Genomic DNA, 21,687 nt, shown 5'->3' with positions numbered 1-21,687 from the left:
TCAGTTCTTGATATACAGGTTGTTCCTCCAATATTGAAGAAGGGCTGGCCTGTGTGAACAACAGAGTATGGAAGAGGAGAGAGTATGTGACTTCTGAGGCTAGGATAGGCGTATTAAATCTTTCTTGCTCTTGATCTGGTTCTGGGGAAGCCAGATGCTATGGAATTAGGACACTTAAGCAACCCCAGTAAGGGGCCCATGTGGAGAAAAACTAAGACTCTATTACTATATAAAATAATAAGTACCAATTTGCTACTGTACATAAGTTAACCTTTTGCAAATGGCCTGTCCATCCCAGTAAGACCTTCAGATGACCAGAGTCCCAGAATAACTAGTTGGAACCTTATGAAACACTCTGAACGAGAACTGCGTAATCAAGTTGTTCTGGGTTTCCTGATCCTCTGAAATTATAAAGACATAATAATTACAATTGTTTAAACTACTTAGGATTTGGAGTGATATGTTACAAAACATGAGGCAGCTAATACAGTGTCAGGAAAAAAGTTGTTCCTAAATATATCCATGAAGTAAAAGAAGGAAAAAAATTGCTAGACAGTTTGTTTGGTTATGTTTTATATTTATTCTTATACTTATACTAGATATTTATAAACTGCATAATCCAGGTCAAAAACCTGCTTTTGGATTTAACTTAAAACGTGTTGAAATTTTTGTTTGCAGAATTTTTTCACTTTATCTTAAAAATGTGAGAAATATAGATAATTTTTGTTAATGAGCAATCATTAATTAAATACTATATTTGTAATCTGAGTAATTAAAGGAGAATGTAAAATACTCTTTGAGTCAGGAACCAGTGTTATACCAAGAAGTATATTTATGAATTTTGTAAGGATATATGTAATCCATATTTATACTATCAATTTACAATAGATTTCCCAAAACATTCAATCTAAGTTAGTGAACCTAATTGCAAAAACAGCACTAAGCATTAGTCTCTTAGACTTCTTAAAAATCTGACTTAAAATATCTTTTCCATGTTTACCAAAATTACAGAGACAGAATAAACTTCTATTTCCTTGTACATATTTATTGCTTAAGAAAATACATTTGGAAAAGAGAGAATTATTCATTAACTCCATATAAAAAGACAAAACCAAGCACATTCTCTTGATTCAATTTTTTAATTTAATTTTTTGAGGGAAGATAGTCATAAATGTAAATTAGAATATAAAAAAAGCATTTTCTCCAGATGCTTATATATATTTCTTAAACTATTCCAAAAACTTTTTCCTAAGATTTTTTTCAAATTCAAAATTACTGCAAAATTCCGGAATTGGGAAATCCATGAATCAGTTATTTTTACTCTGCATAAGATATTAGATGAAGAAATATATGCACTTATTCTTACAATTGTTTTTATAGATTTCCAAAATATCTTGAATCTGTAACTCTTAATTTTGGCTGTACATATTTTGCATAATTTATTAGTTCTCCCCCTTCCCCTAAAGTATGATCAAGTTCCTGCTCTTTGAAAGATGTGCCACCATGCTCTGTGGGTGATGCAATGATATATAAGTAATGTGACCTGCTTTGTGTCTATCAGGAGAAGTAAAGCATGAATACAAATTTAAAAAGACAGTAGAAAATGATGAGAGCGTTTAGAGAGAAATAAATTAAATGCTATCATAGTATATATAAAAAAAATAGTTCTAGTCCATGAAAGAAAAATAACAGAGGGGATGTGTCATTTCATTTTTAGGATATATCTGATTTAAAAATCTGGAGTTGGGGAAATGAGGAAGGATGGGACCATTTTTTCTCCACACTTTTTCTACATTATAGAAAAGCATAACAAAAGGCATGTTAGTGGAAGGAATCGCAGAATATACCGTGAGGCTGACGGTATAGCCTCTTTGCTCTGATCATGGGGTAGTGTAGAGGAGCTGGTAATGTCAGCTGTAGCAAAAGTTAAATGACACGAGTTACTCTAAATTAGAACAGAGCAATGCTATTATTTGACCAGAGCTTCAGGGAGTTTACTAGGTATTACAATGAGATAAGATAACCCATGAGATGAGATATAATATTCGTAAACTACTCATCTGACAAGAAATTGATAACCAGAATATATAAGGAATTCCAACAACTCAATAGGAAAAATATCTGATTTTAAAATGTGCAAAATACCTGAATAAACATTTCTCAAAGAAGACATACAAATGGCTAACACATATATAGACATTTATTCAGCACCACGAATCATCAGAGTATTGGAAATCAAAACTACAATGAGATATTATCACACCCCAGCTAACAGGACTTTTATATAAAAGATAAGCAGTAATGAATGCTGGCAAAGATATGGAGTGAAAGGAAATCTTACACACCATTGTAGGTGCTGGCAAGGATATGGAGTGAAAGGAAATCTTACACACCGTTGTAGGTGGAAATGTCAATTAGTACAGCCACCATGGAAAACAGTATGGAGGTTCCTCAAAAAACTAAAAATAGAACTACCATATGATCCAGCAATCCCATTGCTGGGTATATGTCCAAAGGAAAAGAAATCAGTATTTTGAAGAGATGTCAGCACCTCCATGTTTCTTGCAACGTTATTTACTATAACCAAGATACAGAAGCAACCTAAATGCCTATCAGTGAATGAATGGATAAATGAAATATGGTACATATACACAACAAAATATTCTTCAGCCATAAAAAAGAATGAAATCCTTCATGGATGGAACTGTGGTATGGAAGATTTACAATAAATGTTTTTAAATGCTCATTTTACTATGATTGAGCCTGTAGATGAATTACTTTTGCCTTTTGTGTGATTTCCAGAAATTCAAATTTCCATAAATGTCCATAAATTCAAATGCTGATCAATCATTCCTAACATGCATTTGAGATTAATACAAAATTTGTTCTGATTTATTTTAAAAAATAATGGGATGAGGATAAGATAATTTAGAAAAATAATCAATATATTCAATATGACTTTGTTTTTGATTTGTCGGACTTGCCTTTATACGTGGAAAAATAGCAATGTGGAGGAATAGTATGAAATCTAATAGAATATTTTAAACAATTTAAAAGCTTAAAAATATGTAAAAGAAATGAGACTTTGTCCAATGGTTTCTTTATTTTACTCTGTTAAATACGTGGCTTTTGATTACTTAAGGTAACCAAAAGGATATTATCAGCTTCTTATATTCTGGGAGAACAGTATATTCACAAATCTAACAGAGGGAGGAAAGGGAAATGACAGTGAGAGAAGAGAGAGAGTGAAGGGAGTGAGGAAACAGAGAAAGTGAAGGAAGGGAGAGAAGAAATAAAGCAAAGGAGAGAGGGAAGAGAGAGAGGGAAACAGAGAGAGAGAGAGACAGAAATTGTTTCTGTTTCCTTGAATGCCCCTTTTCTGAAAGTTGCTAGCAGATGACTCAACTAAGGCCAAGTAAATATAAGCAAATAGATGTCTTTAAGGTATGTGAATGACTCACTGAATTATTCATTTCTATTTCTATATTTTGCATTTCAAAGATAAAATTTTAAAGTATTGAATCCATATTCTCCCTATAAAACTTCTGATGAACGCTTTTCTAGCTCAGGAAGAAAAAACTACACAAAGATAAGATAAACAAAATAAACAAAAATGATAATTAAAGGAAAAGAGATACCTTAATATTGGGAATCTCACTTTCCAACTGTGTAGAATTGACAGTGTAATGTATCTTTAAAATAATAACGTGAAAGAAAAATATAATTTATAAACTGTATAAAATCTAGGTCAATATTTTGTGAGGGCAAACAAAATATTTTATGCTTTCAAGGTTAATATAGTCTTTCATGTAGGCTAAAAAGTATCAGCTAAGAGATAGCCAGTTACAAAATTTGAATCATGATTGTGCCTTTTTAAAGCCTATTCCCAAGTCACCTCTGATCTTTCCTTTAAGCTAATTTGTATTCTCTGGGTTGTGATGTTGATACTTACAATTTGCGATACATTATAATATCACACTTATATATTTTATTCCTTGCAGCTGCTGATTTTTGCATATGTGGAAAATGGGCACGGTAAACACATAAGGTTACTTTTAAGAAGTTGCGGATATAAATAAAAATAAAAAATTCCTTAAACATTTTTTTCCTATATAAGAAAAAACATAATAAAAACTAGTCGATAGGAACTTCTCTTGATATTATTCTACTACTGGGGCATATGTTAATTTTTTCCTTATAACAATTTATATGTTTCTAAATATATTCCAAGTGTGAACATTTTTTTCCTGCATAGCTGCATCATGAAAACTTTCTTTTTACTTGATATTTCTGTAAGCTCTTTATTTTTCCATGAATTACATTTCTATAAAAATTGTCAATAAAAATATGTCTGTCAAAACGCATCTTCAAATTTTATGTCACATTCATGAGATAGATTTTCTAGAAATCTGTTAGTAATCTGATATTCGTGGTCAAGGTATAGATTTTAGAATTCAAATGTTAAATTTCAAATTCTGACACTGCTCTGACTCTGTGACCTTGAGCCTATTGCTAAGTCTCCCTCTGACTTAATTTCTTTGGTCTAAAATAAGAGTAATGCTGGTAGCAGCCTCACAGGGTAATAATCTGCAGGAGTAAATGAGATGACACATATATAGCGCATAGTGCTGTGTAGGACACACTGCTGGTCTTCAATAAATCTGACCTAGTTTTATTTTCAGCTTAGGCCAGGAGTTAGAAAGTGACTGAAGGAATTTTCTTGATTTTTAAATGATAAAAGTTCAAACTGCACCTATACTTACATGAGGAACAATCATCCACTTTACTGTTAGAAAACTTTAGGGAAAGAGTTGAAACACTTGCATCAAAATTTAAATGTACTTCCTTATTTCAGAAAAAATGGTAATACCTTCCTACAGATCAATTAAGAAAAAAAAAACCAATTTAAATGTACTTCCTTATTTCAGAAAAAATGGTAATACATTCCTACAGATCAATTAAGAAATAAAAAACCTTCTCATAGTCTACAATACAAAAAGCTACAAGTCGTGTATATAATTTCTCTCATAGGCGTAAGTGCCATAAGAAAAGAGCATAGAAAGTGCTGTGCCAGGGCCCTTTTAAGGAGGAAAGCCAGGTAAGTTTTTCTAGGAGGCAGCATTATGCAGACTTAACTGACAAGAGGAAGGAGGTGGTAGGAAACTGTACTGTAAGTGGAGAGAAAACAAGTAATACAGCTTGGAGGCGTATGTATCATTCTATACATGACCCCAACTCCCTCAAAAATAGGACGTGTTTGAAACAGTCTGCTGCCAGAAAGTTTTAGTATTTCAAGTTGGAGGAATGAAACCCAAAGATATCTGTTATTACTAAAAGACCAAAAACGCCTCCCCTTGGCCAAGTTGTGATCATTTGGGCATAAAAAGAGAATGATAAAGCTTGGGTTATAGAATATATTGATTCCATAGAAAGTCATGTGAATCTCATAATGTGAATATATATAAAAACATCGATATCATCTATAATATAGAAAATCTAACATGTAATACACACCGAAACATTTATCATTTCACTTTCAAAGTAGTAGGAATCCGGGAGTGGTTTTACATGGTAGTTTGGCTCAGGGTCAGGTTGCAGCCATCTCAAGGTTCCACTGTAGCTGGAGAATCTGCTACTGAGCTAACACACCTGGATGCTGGCAGGCCTCTGATTCTCAAGGGTCTTTACTGAAGGCCTTTCAGGTGCTACTGGATCTTGGCTTATCCCAATGGAAAGAAAGAGACAGACAAATTAAGATGGAAGCCGCAGTACTTTCCATTTTTTGTATTTATTTTAAAAATAAATTTAGAGAGTGCAAGAACATTTTTGTTACATGGATATATTGCGTAATGGTGAAGTCTGGGCTTCTTCTGTAACCATCATCCAAATAGTGTAAATCATACCACGTGGGTAATTTCTCCTCTCTCAACCTTCTCCCACGCCCCTGCCTTTTGGAGTCTTCGATGTCTAGTAATCCACTATGTATGTTCCTGTGTTCTCATTCTTTAGCTCCCACCTATAAGTGAAAACATGTGATATTCGACTTTCTGTTTCTAAGTTATTTCACTTAAGATAATGACCTCCAGTTCCATCCATACTGCTGCAAAAGATATCATTTCAACCTTTATGACTGAGTAGAATTCCATGATATGTAAATACACCACCTTGTCTTTATTCATTCATCCATTAATGGGTACTTACGCTGATTCTGTGACTTTGCTATTTTGAGTTGCGCTTTGATAAACATATAATTGCAGGCATCTTTTTTTATATAATGATTTCTTTTTCTTCGGGTAGATACCCAGTAGTGAGATTGCTGGATTAAATGATAATTCGAATTTTAGTTCTTTGAAAAACCTTCATACCATTTTCTGTAGGGATTGTCCTAATTGGCAGAGTGTGGTGGCACTGTTATCCCAGTGCTTTGGGAGGCCTAGGGTGGAGGATCGCTTGAGACCAGGAGTTTGAGCTACAGTGAGCTATGATTGCATCATTGCATTCCAGCCTGGGAGACAGAGCACCACCCAGTCTCAAAAAAAAAAAAAAAAAAAAAAAAGGAAAAAAAGTTCCTTTTTATTATAACCTATCCTTGAAAGTTGCTCATCATCACTTCCATCACAACTACTTCTTTTTTCTTTTCCTTTTTTTTTTTTTTTTTTTGAGATGGAGTCTCATGCTATCACCCAGGCTGGAGTGCAGCGGCACAATCTTGGCTCACTGCAACCTCTGCCTCCAGGGTTCATGCAATTCTCCTGTCTCAGCCTCCCGAGTGGCTGGGACTACAGGTGCCTGGCACCAAACCCAGATAATTTTTGTATTTTTAGTAGAGATGAACGTTTACCATATTGGTCGGGCTGGTCTCGAACTCCTGACCTCAGGTGATCCACCCACCTTGGCCTCCCAAAGTGCTGGGATTACGGGCATGAGTCACCGCACCCGGTGTTCTACTTCACTTTAATTGTTACAAGATAATCACTAAGTCCCAGCCACACTTAACAGAAGAAGAATTTGGGTTCAACTCTGGAAGATAGAAGTAGCAAAAAATATGGATATATTTTTTAAAACTGTGAGTTATTACCAATGTAGCAAAGAAAAAATTGTGTCAAACTATATTTTTGAAAGATTATGGCTTAATCAAATGTTGTAAATGGAAAAGGTGACTCAATAGACATAATACATTATGATTGGAGTATGAAAATTTCAGGATTACACTGTTAATCAGAATGAGTTATTTACAAAGATAGGCAAAAATTTTTGACAGTATTAACTGAAGAAGTCAATATGAAACAAATGGCAGGCCAATTGACCAAGTAATGTCTGAAAAGCATAGCTAAAAGAACACAAGGAGAAAGAACTGGCTTTCATGACAATTATACGTTCATCAAATTGATGAGCTTGAAAAGACTCATTGAAGTAAACATGGAGTTTGACTATAGTAAGTTGGTTTGCTGACTCATGGAGGTTTAGCTATGCTAGCAAATCTACTTCTTTTCCAGGAATCAATTGTTTAGTAACCCAGAACTTAAAACCTTAGCTTGGATGAAGAAGTAGTCTTTTCTACTCATGTTTGATAACGTTAATATAATTCCAGAGATACAGAAATTATTATGGATTAGTGCACTGCAATTTTTAGAAGATATGAGAACACATGGAAATAAGAAATTAATTAAATCAGAGATATTATCATTTTATATAAATGTAAGTATTATAATGAGTGTTGTTATATTTTGTTTATGCTTTGTCTACAATTGAAAGTGTTTGCAATGTTCTAAAAACAACCATTGTTAAGTTTATAAATAGAAGCTGAAGTTCTGGATGGCTTTTACTTTTAGTAAACAATCTTTTTATTCAATAAATAGTTTTTTCAAAAAAATATTTTTAATTTTCCCACATTTTATCCATAACTACATAAATATTTATTAACAAGTTGATAGTATTTATAAAGAAATATAGAATGTGTACTTAATAGTAAATACTACCTTCCACAAATCTTAGATTCACACTTGAAGACCCTAATGAACTGTTTTGATGGACACAGAATATATAGAACAATTAAATAATTAATCTCTTCATTTTAAATGAATATTATGGTTGAAGCACTAGAAAAGGAGCAATAAAAACCCAAATGAAAAATTAAAAAACTTTATTTGACAATAGTGCTCAAGTTGATTGTTAGGCTCTTTCTAAAGCTATCAACTTCACCACTAGGTAACTGAATTATTTTAAGACTATGCTTTGCAATAAATAAAAAATCGCAATATACCTATAATAATTTATATTGATATTTAATTTAGTTGGTGTTTTTAGTATTTTCTTGCCATTGTGCCTTTTATTTTCTTCTTACAGCTACAGCCTTAAGCCCTTTCCTATCAAAAAGCTTACAAATATCATTGGAACAGCATAAGCTTTCTCAGAAATATTGGGTCACTTTTTTCAACTTAATGAATTGATTTGTTTTTCATGTTTCAACTAGATTTAATAGTGCAGATAAAATGAAATAATAAGCATACTCAGATCTCGAAATGTAATAAAATGAACATTTTTTCTGTAAAGACTATTCGATGATTCAATTTTGTTTCCTCTTACTCTTACTCTTAATGACTTGGGTCATTTGATGTACTCAATGCATAGCTGAACATCCTGGTGCATTTCTAAAAACTGAATAATTTGAAAATAATTATGTGTTTATTATAATACAAGTAAATTTCTGACCATTCCTACTAAAAGAAGACTTTCTGAGAAAAAAAATCTGAATTACAGTAAAGAAAGCTAGAAAAAAATAATAAATTCAATTTTATGATGAATCTAAATTCCCTAAAGGTAAGGATATGGTTACCACTTAACATCTATTCAGGGCTAAAAGTGCAGTTTGATTATTTGCTTTTTCATTAAGAGTCAACAACAAGCTTTAAGCATTTTATACAGTAAATTGAAGTAGTGAGTTTAATATATTGAGCAAAATGTGGGGCTCACAGTAATATTAAAAATGTTCATATTTTTAATCATAAAGAAAACGTAGGTTGTAAATCATGGTTAAAGATTGTCATTTTCTTGGAGCTAACAAGTCAACTAAACAGAGACTGGGCTGAGGAACTGTCCGTTGAATAAATGCTAAACGGAGTAGAGGCTAAATAATAGACAGGAGACACAGAGCTGTGGAAAATTCCAAGCCTGACAAAGTGACATTATGATTTTTTATTTATGTTTTCCATGTCTTAAGGGTCTCATTTTGTAGCACAGAGAATTAAACATCTATTAAATATAACAGAAAATTAGGAAGCAATTGGAAGACACAGGAGAATGCTAGCATTTGCTCAGTTTGTGTTGTTCACATAAACTCCCAATTATGTTCCATTGCCTTCATTAAAAATTAGATTCGATACTCCAGAAGGTCAAGTTAGTGCAGGAATTTAGAATTGCTGTAGTGCTTCTGTCAAAAAACTAAGATGAAAAACTGTTATGCAATATTCAAATAATAAGAGAGTTCAGGAAGATGGTCAAGTACAATATCAACTTACAAAATCAATAATGTTTCTTCATAAATGCACTTACTAATTTAAAAATATAGCAGCCACAGATTACTGGGTCTTACCCCTTGAATTTCTGACTCAGTAGGATTGGGGTGGGACTGGATAACTTGCATTACTAGCAAGTTTCCAAGTGGTATTGATGGTACTGGTCCAGGGTTCACACTGTGAGAGCCGATGCACAACAGAAGTCTGAACATGTGCACCAAAAGACATGTATAGGAAAGCTTATAGCAGCATCAATCATTATTATAAAGTATTTACAACAATTTATTATGTCAATCAACAACAGAAACTATAAATAACTCAGAGTATATTCAGACAATTGAACATTCTATAGTGGTATCAAAGAATGAACTACACCTATATACAATAACGTAGCTCATTCTCATTTTGAGCAAAAGAAAAATCTCAGAAAAAATGTATAAAGCATGTTTTAATGTATAAAATTCAATGTGAAACAAATTAAGATATTCTATGAGAATAGTTTTATGATTAAATCATAAAGAAAAGGAAGAACGTGAATAACCCAATAATAGAGAGAGTCGGTTTCCTCCATAGGGTATGTGGGTAGTGGGGAGATGCAATCATGGAGAGTATTGTTCTGTTTCTTAAGCTTGAGGTGAGTTATTGGATGTTTATTTTATTCTAAATTGTACAGACACATGATGCATACCTCTTCTATTTAGGGTATATGTCAGAATAAAAAAAAATTACAAGATAATGTGACCCCCACTCCAAAAAAAAAAAAAAAATAGAAAAACCTTAAGTCAAAGCAAAAACAAACAAACAAACAAAAAACAAACTATAATGTATGCAGAAAAAAATCCTACCAAAATGCAAAATAATAAAAATCTAAACCAAAATAGATAAAAGAATAAGTTTAAAGACAAAATTTGTCTTCTTTAAAAACATAATTGCACCCAAGTTATTTATAAAACCACTGAAGTATCAAGATAAATTTCAGCAAGATGGTTGAAGGAGTTAAAAAATTTATGAAAGATTAAAGGTCAAAATATCTAAATCAATTTTGTTTAAAAGAGGAGGGGACTCATCCTGCAAGATTTTAAGAAATGCACCTAAACAATAGTTATCAACACTATGATGCTCTTGCCCCAAACAACGATATGGAACAGAACAGAGGGTTCAGAAATAGATCCATGTGGATATCATATAGATGAAAAGAGACATTAGTGAGGAAACATCACTTAGTACGTGCTGCTGTAAAAACAGATCCAAGACATGGAGAAAAGTAAAGCAGAATAGCTAATTTGCAATATACACACAGCAGACTCATATATATGACAAGTAAAAAACATAAAGGAGAAAGGACAAGAAAATATGTTTATTACCTTCTTGCAGGAAAGCTTTTCTTGGGATCGAGGGCGCAGGGTGTTGCAGCAGGAGCTGGGGAATGTGAAGAGCTCTTGATGGCAGCGCCAGGGCCAGGACCACTAATGATCTTCTGCCACAGCTGCCACATTGGCGCAAGGACAAGAAACACAAGGCTCTGGAGGCCACGGCGGTACTGTGGTCCGGGCCTCCGTGTCTGCTTTCAGAGCCAAATACACCACTGGGGCTGGAACTGCCCAGGAGGCCCAAAACAAAAAGCTGGTGTCCAGGCCTCCTGCCCGATGCCTCTGCAAGCACTAGGAAGTCTCGAGTCAAGCAAGATTCAAAAATTTATAGTTTTAATTCTACAAATGATTCTGGTGGTCCTGCAAGTCTGGGTAAATCTCTTTTGAAAGTGGTAATTAATAACAAACTAGAGCAAGGAATTATGGGAGTGATCAATGAACATAAAAAGCAAAACAATGACAAAGGAGTGATTTCTGGATGACTTACTGCCAAAAAAATTGCAGGATTTTTATACGGCCTTACAAGCATTTTTATTTAAGACTAAGACATTGAAGATGCCATGACCAATAATCTCTTACATGGAAGTGACCTTCATTCTGCCTTGGACTGGCTCTGTTTAAACCTTGCAAATGATGCACTGAAAGATTCAGTCAAGAATTTGAAGAGTAACAACATAAAAGTGGGCTGAAATTGCAGTCTCCCGTACAAGCCACTATTTCACCTCCATTGCAACCTAAAACAAAACAAAACAAACAAACAAAAACAAACAAAAAAGCAAAAGACCCTAAGATTAAGCCAAAAAAGGAAGAAGGAAATATGGAAGCAAATATGAAAGAATGGATTTCACGGTACACTGAACAATAAATAAAGAAGAAAAGAATGAGAATTCTAAAAGTTTAGAAGAAGAGAGAAAAAAATGATCTCAACAAAAGGTACTTACATTTTGCAGCAAAACTGCTGGATGCAAAGGAGCAACTAGCTACCTTTAAACTGGAAAAAAAAAAAAAAAAAAAAAAGCAAAACCAAAAGGAGGCTCAGGAAAAAAATAAATAAATAAGGAAATTTCAAAGAGAAATGGAAACTTTAGAAGATGATCCAGTACTTAATCCAGCCATAAAGATTTCACATCAACAAAATGAAAGAAAAAAGCCTCCTGTGGCCATAGAGGGGGAAAGTGCATTGAACTTTTAAATTATTTGAAAAATCTGCAGCTGCTACTGAAGAAGAGAAAGATAAAAAGAACCTCATGATGTAAGAAATTTTGACTGTACCGCTCAAAGTTGAACTGGAAAATCTCCCAAACAATTTCTGATTGACTGGTTCAGGAAGACTCTTCCCAAGAGTCCAAATCCTTCCTTTGAAAAAGTTACAGTAGATAGATACTGGAACTGTAGGGTTAGGGTAAGCAAGTCTGGAGGTGCTGTCCTGGTAGGATGCCTACAACCTTAACAGAGGATGGCATGCAAGCTCAGCACCTGAGAGGTACTTTAGTTCTTTATCATTTAGTTAAAGGGCAGTCAGTTCATCAGTTATTTCATCCTACTTCCCAAGATGTTTGGCTGGAGTGTAGTGATGCAGAAAAGAAAAGGGAAGAATTAAATAAAATGAAAACCAATAAACCATGTGATATTTTTATTGCCAAACTTTTGAACACATTGAAACAGCAGCAAAAACAGCATTCTGAAAATAAGAGAGAAAACTCTAACGATCCTGAGAAATCTTGGGAAAATTTAGCTTCTGTTGATTTTTCTGCACTGTCCTTGGAATCAGCAAACACGGAAGATTTGGAACCTGTTAGAAACCTCTCTAGAAAGTTGCAAGGCACACCTAAGTATTAGAAACTTCTAAAGGAAATACAGCAGTTTCTTGCATTTAAACATTGGGATTCAAGTGTTGAAACTCTTTTTTTTTTTTCTTTCTTTCTTTCTTTTTTTTTTTTTATTATACTTTCTAAGTTCTAGGGTACATGTGGATAATGTGCAGGTTTGTTACATATGTATACCTGTGCCATGTTGGCGTGCTGCCCCCTTCAACTCGTCAGCACCCATCAACTCGTCATTTACATCAGGTATAACTCCCAATGCAATCCCTCCCCCTGTCCCCGTGATAGGCCCCGGTGTGTGATGTTTCCCTTCCAGAGTCCAAATGATCTCATTGTTCAGTTCCTAAAGGCACTGCTGAGTGGTTGTGGCAGGTAAAACAAGGAGTGATAAAAGTACTCAGGTACCACATTTTCTGTTGGAAGTTTTGCTTCTAAATGAGTAGGGAGCAAGTAAATGTAACATTGCCTGTACCCAACCTCAAAGGATCTCAGCAGTGAGTTTAGCCACCAGACTGTGTGATGAATTGGGCTGTGAAAATGCACCTGGAGGAAGGAATTCTTTGTGTGGATATCAGATCCGGATGTTATCTCAAGCTTGTGAATCTACCAGTTTACTCTATTGTACAACAGGGGTTTTGCCAAGGAAACTTCAAGAAGATGGTCTTTTTGCGAATGCGTCTCATGTTATTGTAGATGAGGTTCGTAAAAGAAGTGTCCAGACAGACCTCCTACTGACTATCTTAAAGGAAGTTTTACAAAAACAGTCTCATCTCTAGTTGATTCTAATGAGTGTGGCTGTGGGCAGTGAACAATTTTCCACATATTTCACACACTGCCCCACTCTCAGAATTTCAGGAAGAAGTTATCTTGCTGAGACCTTTCATCATGAATATATAATAGAAGAAACAGACTTTGTACTGTGAAAAGACTCAGGATATTGTCAGAAATTCCTGGAGTAGGAAGAAGAAATATTCATTAATGTTACAAACAAAGCAGGGGGAATAAAAAAATTAAGAATACATTTCAGTTCAGACTAGAGCAAATGCTGATTTAAATCTGTTTTACCAAAAGTACAGCAACTTCACTCAGCATGCTATTCTCTACACATGAATCCTCATAAAATCAACCTGGATTTCATTTTGGAACTTCTTGCATATTTAGATAAAAGTCCCCAGTTTGGAAATATTGAAGGAGCAGTATTAATCTTTTTCCCAGGCCTGGCTCGTGTTCAGCAGCTGTATGATCTCCTATCAAATGATAGAAGGTTGTATTCTGAACGATATAAATTGATAGCTCTGCACTCTATTCTTTCAACTCAAGATCAAGCTGCAGCACTCACACTTCCTCCTGCAGGAGTTAGAAAGATTGTTTTAGCAACAAATTTTGCACAGATGGGTAGCGCTCTTCCAGATACTGAGTTTGTAATTGACACTGGAAAAACAGAAGAAAATAAGCGCCATGAAAGCAGATAGATGAGTTCTTTGGTTGAGACATTTGTCAGTAAAGCCAATGCTTTGCAGAGCCAGGGGAGAGCTGGGCGGGTCAGAGATGGCTTCTGATTCTGGGGGAACACAAGAGAAAAATTTGAAGGCTTTGTGGATTATTCTGTTCCTGAAATCTTACATGTGCCTTTAGAGAAATCATGCCTTCATACTATGAAGTGTAATCATGATTCTCCTGAAGATTTCCCTTTCAAAGCCTTAGATTCACCTCAGTTCCCAGTGATCAGCCATTCAATGAATTTCCTCCAAAAAACTGGAGCTTGTAAGCTAAATGAGCCTCAACTGACTCCGTTGGGCCAACACCTTGCAACTTTACCTGTGTATGTCAAGATTGGTAAGATGTTTATTTTTTGTACAGTATTTGGCTGCCTTAACCCAGTGGCAAAACTAGCTGCAGTCATAACAGAGAAGTCTCCTTTTACCACCCCAATTGATCGAAAAGATGACACAGATCTCGCAAAATCAGCTTTGGACAAGGTGGATTCAGACCACCTGATCATCTACAATGCATATCTAGGATGGAAGAAAGCACGACAGGAAGGAGGTTATCATTCTGAAATCATATATTGCCAGAGGAACTTTCACAATAGAACATTACTGTCTACCCTAGAGGTATTTCTTAAAATAGCTCACTCTCTCAGAGTCACGGATAACTGTAACAGGTTTATTTGGGAAAAAAGAATGCCTAGGAAAATACTTGACACACGGTAAGTGTTTAATAAACATTTGGTGAATTAGAACAAAAAAAGTTTTTCTTAAAACAAGGTCTCAAAAAATGAAAATTTGGAACAAAAATATGTATTATTTTACTACACTAAGATCAAGGAGTTCAGCTTAACACAGGATACCTACAAAAAAGTTGACAAGTAATAGATTGTGATAATAACTATCATTTGTTATTTATATTTAAAACAGTTTAAAATAATATAAGATTAAATAATTGATAGAAAAATCTATCCTCAAATCAATGAGATGAAATACAAAATCCAATGGGGAAAAAATGGACAAAGTATATAAAGAGGCAGCTCATATATGGAGTACATGAGTGTCTGACAATTTCATTGGTAATCATACAAATATAAATGTAAATTAGCATTTTATGCATGTATGGTTAGCAAAACATGAAGTTTGATTGTATAAATGTTTTGGTGGATATATAGATACTTTGAAACATGTGGATAATGCTGAAAAGAGTTTAATCAGAAAAGTCATTATGGAAATAAATATGGAAATATAAAACAAAATTGAACATAAGTATATATTGTGATCTGCAGTTAAAATCCTTATACTCCAGAAATGCTTGAGCAGTTTCATGAGACTCACATACAGATACATTCATGGAAGCAACGTTTTTGCTAGCATTTAGATAAAGGCTACTTATATGTCTACTTATGGGAAATGTACAATAAAACGTGGAGGAGGCCTGCATAAAAATATTGTGGAACATATTGAAGTAGGAAAATACGTGCTTATATGCAACTGAAATCATTTTTGTTTAAATGTTATATTAACAAAGAGTTTAAGACTCATAACACAATGCTATTTAACAGAAATAAGGAGGTACGATCACAGAAACAAAAACATTCTTTGGCTTACCAAGATGTAGGTGCACACGCATAAGCAAGTGCATGCATGCACATGCGTGCATGCATGCGTGCACACACACACACACACACACACACATTTAACCATAAGGGAAGGTTGTAGAGATTGTAAATGAGAAATAGAAATGATAGTTAAAAAAAAAATTAAATAAAGGAAAGGCCTTGCAAAACTGTTGCTATGCCATGTACTGTGTAGTATAATAAACTCTCTTACATGTGCCTAAATTCAAAAGAGAAAGGAAGAAAAAAATGATTTTAAGGAGAAAAAAAAGGGAAGGAGGAGCCAAGAGAAGGAGGGAGGAGAGGAAAGTAAAAAAGCAAACCTGTAAACCTCCTTTCTTTAAAAGACTTTTCCACAATTTATGTCTAAACATCGAAATTCCTTGCCTCTAGTTTGAATATCCATGACAAATTTTATGTTTTTAACCTGAAGACTCCACCAAAAAATTATTAAAACAGATAAACAAATTCAATAAGCTGTAGGATACAAAATCAACATAAAAAAATCAGTAGCATTTTTATATGCCAAGAGCAAACAATCTGAAAAATAAATCACAAAAATAATGACATTTGCAACAGCTACAAATAAAATAAAATTAAATAACTAAGAATAACTTAACCAAAAATGTGGAAGATCTCTACAATGAAAACTTTAAAATATTGAGCAAGAAATTGAAGAAGACGCAAAAAAAGGAGAAATACTCCTTGATCATGAAATAATCAATATTGTTAAGATGTCCATATTATCCAAAGCAAACTGCAGATGGAATTCAATCCCTACCAAAATACCAATGACATTCTTCACAGCAATAGAAATATAAAAAACAATCATATAATATATATGAAACCACAAATGACCCGAATAGCCAAAGCTATCCTGAGCAAAATGAACCTAAGTAGAAAAATCACATTACCTATTTTCAAATTATACTACAGCTATAGTTATCAAAACAGCATGGTACTGGCATAAAAACATACACACAGGCCAGTGGAACAGAATACAGGATCCAGATATAAATCCATATATTTACAGTTAACTAATTTTCAAACGAGGTGCCAAGAACATACATTGGGGAAAGGACAGTCTTTTCAATAAATTGTGCTGGGGAAATAGGATATCCATATTCAGAAAAATGAAAATAAACCTCTATTTCTCACCATATTAAAAAAAAATCAAATCAAATTGATTAAAGACTTAAATTTAAAACCTAAACTTTGAAACTACTAAAAAAAATGGGGAAGTTCTCCAGGAGATTGGTCTGCAGATTTCTCAAGGGCTATACCAAAATTGTAGGCAACTAAAGCAAAAGTGGTCACACAAAGCTTCTATATGCAAAATAAACAATTAACATGGTGATGAGACAGCACATAGAATGAGATAAAATGTTTATTAACTATCCACCTTACAAGGGATTAATAACCAGAATATATAAGGAGCTCACACACCTCAGTAAGAAAAAAATCTAATAATCGGAATTAAAAATGGGCAAAAGAGCTGAATAAACATTTCTCAAAAGAAGACATATAAGTGGAAAACAGGAACATGAAAAGATGCCCAGTATTACTGATCATCAGAGAAATGCAAATCAAAACTACAATGAGATATCATAACATCCCTTAAAACCACTATTACGCAAATGTCAGGCAATAACCAATGCTGGTGAAGATGTGAAGAAAAGGGAATCCTCATACACTGTTGGTGGGAATGCAAATTAGTACAACTACTGTGGAGAACAGTATGGAGGTTCTTCAACAACCTAAAAATGAAGCTACTATATGTTCCAGCAATCCTACTGTTTGTTAGGTACCTATGCAAAAGAGGGGAAATCAGTATATTGAGCAGTTATCTGCACTCCTATTTTTATTGAAGCACTATTCACAGTAACCAAGATTCAGAAGCAGTCTAAATGTCCATCAAAATATGGATGGATAAGGAAAATGTGGTACATAAACACAATGGGGTGCTATTCAGTCATAAAACATGTTGAAATTCTGTCATTTGAAATAACACGGATTGAACTGGAGGACATTTTGTTACGTGAAATAAGCCAAGCACAGAAAGACACACTTCACATTTTCTCACTAATTTGTTGAAGATAAAAATTAAAATAATTGAACACCTGGAGACAGAAAGTAAAATGATGGTTACCAGAGGATGGGAAGGGTAGTGGAGTCGGAGGAGGTGGAAGTGGGATTGGTTTAATGGATACAAAAAAATCTAGTATTTGAGAGCACAACAGGATACAGTCAACAACAATTTGTTTATTTTTAAATAAAAGAATATACTTGGAATGTTTGTAATACAAATAAATGATAAATGCTTCAGGTAATGGATACTGCATTTATCCTGATGTGATTATTATGCATTGCATGCATGTGTCAAAAAAATCTCATGTATCCCATATATGTACACCTACTATGTACCCATAAAAATAAAAAATATGTGTAAACAAAATTTGACACATTTGCCATATGAGATAAAATGTGTTTTGCAAATATGGAATGAATTTGTCTGAAAACTAAGAAATCCCTGCTGGTCTGAAAATTACAAAATAATTGTTCTGAAATGTGTCACATCTTATGAATTTGAGCTTGCTGGCTCTGCCTTTTAGAATGATAACACCAAATTATGTAAGTTCCGATGTAGTTAATTTATTCTTGGATACCTCACTGTCATCTTGCTCAGTTTCTATGTGATACTATGGCATGGTTATGTCAAAGGTAAGGCATGCTGCTGGAAGATATGGATGACGTAAATCTAATGAATGACATCACATTTTCATTTACTAGGACATAGCTGAGACAAAGGGGTGATTTTAATAGTGTTAGTAATGTCTCAATAGGTAGGTGTAAATATTAACAGAAACAATCGGGTTCACAAAGAAATATGAAACTACTTAGAAAGTGTACAAATTGATTTAAAAAGTATCAGGAAGACTTTTCATAGATACTTTTTATTTCATGTGGTTTAAGTTTTATTTTTACTAGCAATTCCATTTGAAATATTTATTGTTATTGTGGGATTTGATAATCTCTGATTTTCTAAAACACTCAACCCATAAAAATGACATTTTGCTTGTAATTATATATCTGAGTAAATGCATCCTCCCAACCTTGGCATCGTTGGCCCTGTGTTTATTGGCTCAGGTATACTATATACCTAAGAAGGCTGCCAGGCTGGGCGCTGTGGCTCACGCCTGTAATCCCAGCACTTTGGGAGCCGAGGTGGGTGGATCGCCTGAACTCAGGAGTTTGAGACTAGCCTGGCCAATATGGTGAAATCCCCATCTCTACTAAAAATACAAAAGTTAGCCAAGTGTGGTAGAGGGTGCCTGTAGTCCCAGCTACTGCTACTCGGGAGGCTGAGGCAGGAGAATCACTTGAACCCGGAAGACAGAGGTTGCAGTGAGCCAGAATTGTGCCACTGCACTCCAGCCTCGGTGACAGAGCAAGACTCCATCTCAAAAGAAGAAAAAAAAAAAAAAAAAAAAAAGGCACCTGCCTGCCAGACAGGTGCTAATAAGTTATCAGTTCAGTTGCTGATTATGTCCTGCACCTAGGTTTCCTCTACCTTCTATTTCAGTAATTCAAGGCTAAATTATCATACCCAGATTAATTGTATTTCAGGAACAAATGGACTTCCTCTGCAGATGCTACCTCGGTAATAGCTGCTGCTGGACCACCATAACCTCTTTGGTGGTTATGCTTACCTGATAGGCCCCATAATAACACTTCACTCTGTCTAGAGAAAAACATGTCTTAAATTTTGAAACTCTTTATAAAACTTGATCAATGTTAATTATATCTCCTCTATTCTACCTTTATTCGACTGATCTACGATTTTAGTTCTAATTTCTGAACTCATAGCTTTGCAACTTTGCCTATAAATTAGAAAGTTGTACTTAACTGTCTATGTTTGTTATTGCAGCAATGTCTTGGTCAAAGGCTTCCACAGTCTATGCTAAGATGTTATAGATTGGGATGTAGGCATGAATGACTTAATTTGCTGCAAAAGGAGCTAAATGAGAAGGATAATACTCTGGAACTGGTATTGATTGTTAAGTTGGAGCACTGCCAGAGGTGGTAAGATATGAAGACTCATAGACATTTACTAGACTTGACAAAATAATAAAGTAATAGTTGTTCTAATAGGGTGCAGCACAATTCTCTGGGTGGGCTTGTACTTACTCAGGTCTCCCCCATCTCTTGCTTGTAGTTTTCAAGAATAACTGCAAAATAAATTGGGAATGCAATATCCTGAGATAGGTAGAAACTGCTTGAAAAAGCCTGGGCTTTGTTATTCTCTCTTGTGAAATCAAGCAGAGCTTCCAAGCTTTAGTTCAGTCAGTCAAGTTTCCCTGAACTACATAACCCATGGTGTGCTGCATTTTGGGTCCTATGCAAGTGGGACACATGCAGTTAAGACTCTACCCTCCCCAGGCAGTTTTCTTGAGAATTAGGGAACCAGCTCACAAACCTTAGACTTTTTTGGTCCATTGTTGCCTATTTGTACATAATAAATTCACTTCATATAACTTGTTGCATGTGCATTCATTCCGTCACACCAGACTCTGACATTGGTAGCCAGGAAACTGTGACCCTACTTCACACTGGAGATTACTATAGATAATCCAGTGGCAGATAAAATCTGCAGATTTATCAAGGAATAGGCAAACCATTGTTGCCAAAGACGTTGGCAGTATGTGTGTGCTGGTAGTTTGATCCTACTGTTTGATTATATAGAAAAGTATTCCCATTCCCACAAACAACAACTTCAGTACTGTAGGAGCTGGGGTACTAAGCAGTTTGCCCCAAGCAGGATAAAAAGCAGAGGCCACTAAGGTGCTCTAGTTATGATAAATTGGCTATCATCTGTTAGGAGTTTGATCTCAGGGATAAGGCAAGGGCTCAGCTAGTGGAATTGTTGCATAAGCTTAGAATGAGACAAGAAGCAAGGGTCAGAAAGTGGGTCTAACTTAGAGTTTTTAAGTTTCTGTGGTTAATAGTATTTATAATTTTAGTGTTGCATAGCAAGTGATATTATGCATGGTATAAGTAAAGATATTTATTGTTTTATTCACTTTTGTTTCTCTCTCCCCCTAGACTAGCGTTTGGCTTAGAATAAGCATTCAAGAAATCTATACTTAATGTAGAACAGATAAACACAGGAATGGGAGGGAGTGTTCACAGTCTAAAGAATCAGGCAGGTCCTGACACAAACCCAGTTGGAAAATTGCTAATGATAAATGTTGTCAGTCAGAAAAGTCCTATTGTATATAAGAATGCATAAAAAATACAGGCTAAAAGACAACATTTCCATGTTTGACATAACTAAATAATTACTATTTTTGTATTTACAACATAGAGTGCAAAACCATTCAAGTATTCTAAACTACCAAATACATAGTTTAAAATATTTGACAAGTTATGTAATTCTATAGTATAAATAAGTGTCATGTGTATTACTTTTTTGTTTGTTGTTTAATGTAAGTATCATCAAGAGAAAACAATTAGAAATCATAATAACCACAGGTCACACCTTTATTAGCATTCAATTAAGTTTCAATTACATTGTTAATCTTTTTGTCATGTCACGTAAACTCATAAGTGCAATAACAATTAGATCTGTGGAAACTGAAAGAATCACTATTTAGAATATTTAATGAATTACGTAGCAAGATTTTTTCTCTTGAAAGAAAATTACTTTTTGAAAGTCTCTCACTTAGGAATAGTGATTTTTAAAAAGTCATTTTTGAGAATTAGGAGGCGGAGCAAGATGGCCGAATAGAACGCTTCAATTATCATTCCCCCAGAAGACCAACAAATTGCACAATTATCCATGCAAGAAAGCACTTCATAAGAACCACAAAATC

The 21,687-nt window shown here is 34.4% G+C and overlaps 1 pseudogene; it reads left to right on the top strand.

Annotated features, from left to right (window-relative positions):
* Positions 1 to 10,116: 10,116 nt before the first annotated feature.
* Positions 10,117 to 19,502, top strand: LOC105484945 (ATP-dependent RNA helicase DHX29-like; annotated as a pseudogene).
* The last annotated feature ends 2,185 nt before the right edge of the window (positions 19,503 to 21,687 follow it).

The sequence above is a fragment of the Macaca nemestrina genome, chromosome 1 (genome assembly GCF_043159975.1).
Source record: "Macaca nemestrina isolate mMacNem1 chromosome 1, mMacNem.hap1, whole genome shotgun sequence".
NCBI lineage: Eukaryota > Metazoa > Chordata > Mammalia > Primates > Cercopithecidae > Macaca > Macaca nemestrina.
Note: the sequence above shows the minus strand (reverse complement) of the source record. Positions and strands in the feature narration are given on the sequence as shown.